This window comes from Lipotes vexillifer, unplaced genomic scaffold (assembly GCF_000442215.2).
Source record: "Lipotes vexillifer unplaced genomic scaffold, Lipotes_vexillifer_v1.1 scaffold750, whole genome shotgun sequence".
NCBI classification, from domain to species: domain Eukaryota; kingdom Metazoa; phylum Chordata; class Mammalia; order Artiodactyla; family Lipotidae; genus Lipotes; species Lipotes vexillifer.
Window position 1 is genome coordinate 409,841 of NW_006774294.1, and position 3,653 is coordinate 413,493.

Sequence of the window (3,653 nt, forward strand, 5' to 3'; positions counted from 1 at the left end):
AAAGGGGGATAAAACAGAGCCAGGGGGTCTTTCAAAATGTTTGGTAGTGAAGAAATTATGTATATGCCAGTAGTCAAACTCAAGTAATTTTTAAAAATATTGTCTATAAAATAAGAGAATCTTGAGCATGTTTAAGGAGTAATAAGAAAGACAGAGAGGTTGAAGATATCAAGTGAATCAAGGGTAATTGCTTATATAAGGTTCCTCAGTATTAAGGAAGGTATCTAATTCCAATCAAAAAGGAGTAGGGCTTCCCTGTTGGCGCAGTGGTTGAGAGTCCGCCTGCTGATGTAGGGGACACGGGTTTGTGTCCCGGTCCGGGAAGATTCCACATGCCGCGGAGCGGCTGGGTCCGTGAGCCATGGCCGCTGAGCCTGCGCGTCCGCAGCCTGTGCTCTGCAACAGGAGAGGCCACAACAGTGAGAGGCCCACGTGCTGCAAAAAAAAAAAAAAAAAAAAGGACTAAACTTGGACAGGAGTACATACTGTGGTAAGCAAATTAGCTACATATTTTTTTGTTTTTTACAGTTTTATCACAAAAATGTTCAAATATTCAGAAAGGACACAAGAATTGTATAATGCACACCCATATTCTCATTACTTTGATTCTGTGATTAACATTTGGTGATATTAATCATGTATTTATCCATATTTCCATCCTATTCATGCACATATCTGTCTTATTTTTGACATATTTCAAAGTTGTAAATGTCAGTACCTGTCACTGCTAAATCTTTTAAAGTGTGTATCATTAACTATCGTTCAATATTTCTAAAACGTTTTTGTGACAAAATATACAAATGTGAAAAGCACAAATATTGATTGTTCCATTGATTGAATACTTTTGGAAAATGCATTTACCTAGGTGAGCCAAACATCTGGCAAGGCATAAAATATTTCCATCACCTCCCCAAATTCTCTTATGTTGCTTTTCCTTGCCCTCATCCCACTGTTCTGGTTCTTTTTAACCACAGATTAGTTTTCCCTGTCCTAGAACCTGATATAAATGGAATGATGCAGTATGTATGTACTCTTTTGCATACTTATTGTTTTGAATTTCACACCTGTTGCTGCAGATATCTGCAATTTGTGCTGTTTTATTACTAAATAGCAATCCATTTGTACGAATATAACACAACTTTCTTATTTAATTTCCTCTTGATGGATACCTGAGCTTCAGACAGTTTTATAAAAGATATAAAACATATGAAAATTCTTGAACAAGTCTCTTTATGAACATATGCTTTCTTTTTCTTGGTTAAATACCTAGGAATGGAATTTCTGAGCTTATGGAATATATATGTTTAAATTTTGAGTAACACAGAGCTTTTTTCAAATATGGTAATAGCATTGAAGAATTTTTGCCATAATTATATGAGATTTCTAGATTATTTTATATTTAACTTCAGTCATTCTGATTGATATATATATCTTTTTTTTTTTCTTTCTTTCCCTGCGGCATGCGGGCTTCTCACTGCTGTGGCCTCTCCCGTTGCGGAGCACAGGCTCCAGACGCGCAGGCTCAGCGGCCATGGCTCACGGGCCCAGCTGCTCCGCGGCATGCGGGGTCCTCCCGGACCGGGGCACGAACCCATGTCCCCTGCAACGGCAGGCGGACTCTCAACCACTGCGCCACCAGGAAAGCCCATGATTGTTATATATCTTACTGCTATTTTATTTTGCATTTTCCTGATGATCTCCAAAGCATCTGTTCAAATATTTTGTCTATTTTTACTGGGTTGTTTGTCTTTTTGCTATTGAATCCTAGGAGTTCTTTATATACCCAAGAAACCAGTCATTTTTTTTAGATATATGTTTTGTGAATAGTTTATCCCAGCCTACATCTTACCTATTAATTTTCTTTTTTAAAGAAACCACTTTATTGAGGTATGATTGACATCCAAAAATCTGTATGTATACAACTTGTTGAGTTTGGAGATAAGTATATATAAGTATATATCCATGAAACTATCACCACAATCTTTGTCATAAACATATCCATCACCTCAAAAAATTTTCTCTCATTTTCTTTATGTGTATGTATATATATATATATATATATATATATATATATAGTGTGTGTGTGTGTGTGTGTGTGTGTGTGACAAAAACACTTAACACTTAACACAAGAACATCTAATACAAAACAGTGGTGTTAACTATAGGCACAATGCTGTACAGTAGATATTTAGGACATATTCATCTTATATAACTGAAACGTTGTACGCTTTGACTAATATCTCCCTATCTCTCCCTTCCCTCAGCCCTTGGCAACTACCATTCTGCTCTCTATTTCTGTGAGGTTGACTGTTTTATATTCTTCATGTAAGTGATATCACGTAATATTTGTCCTTCTGTGTCTGGCTTATTTCACTTAGCATACTGTCCTCCAGGTATATCCATGTTGCTGCAAATGGCAGGATTCCCTTCTGAATAATATCCCATCATGGTGGTATATGTATATACCACCTTTTCTTTATCCACTCATTCACTGATGGACATTTATACTGTTTCCATATCTTGGCTATTGTTAAAAAAAAAAAAGCTTCAATAAGTATGGGAGTGCAGGTATCTCTTTAAAATACTGATTTCAATTTCTTTGAATATATACCCAGAAGTGGGATTGCTGGGTCATTCAATTTTTAAATTTCTGAGGAAACTCCATACTGTTTTCTATAGTGGCTATGTCAGTTTATATTCCCAAATTTCCGTGTAATTTTTTCTTCTTATAACATTCTTTTCCAAAGGTATTGTCTATAATAATTCATTACAGTGTTTGTAATAAAAAAGTAGTTATATATCCTTTTCCCCAATTTTGATTAAGAATTGTGGCCATATATTTACACTGATCAAATGTGTGAATGGACACAACTCAGTCTTAGTTTATACAACTTTGTATAACAAAATTTATTCAACAAAATAAAAGTCTATCATATTCCTAAATCTGGATGCTTAAATTTATTTTTTTCTTCCCATTTACGTGATTTGGTATCTCATGGACACAATTCAACTTAAGAAAGTACACAGAACATGGCATAGCTATTATAATAATGAATTTTCAATTGAAATATAAATCTTGTATTCTGCTTCTCTAAGAGTTCTTGGGAGTTTTCACAATATAAATCATTAACAAGAATGAAACTGGTTGCAACTGGCATTTATCTCTAAGAATCAGTTGGCAAAATGAATTTTATTGTTAAAGCTACAAAGAAAGTCAGAACAGGACATCAAATTTCTGACTGCTTGAATGAAATCCTTTAGGTCTAGTATCTATATTAGCAAGACAATTACAGCAAAATTTTTATGCTTAAAGACATTTCTGCTTTCTCCAGTTGCCTGAGTTGAGTCATTACCTCTGAGAGAATCCATTTGGTGGCAAGGGAGAGACTGGTTATGTTCACTATGTGCTTTGTGTGAAAGCCAAAGTATATTTTTCTTTTCAATGTAACATTTATAGGATCAATTTCTGCTGTATTCGTACCATAGAACATATCTGCAGTACGTCTAGTGTTAGTAGATAAAATCTGCCTCTAGGCTTCTGTTTGCTTTCCTGAGAAACAATAGTCAGGTAGTGATGGAAATCCCATCTGTACAAATCTTTCAACAAGTCTCTTTTTCATTTATTTCCTATTGTTCTGACATGTATGGATTGA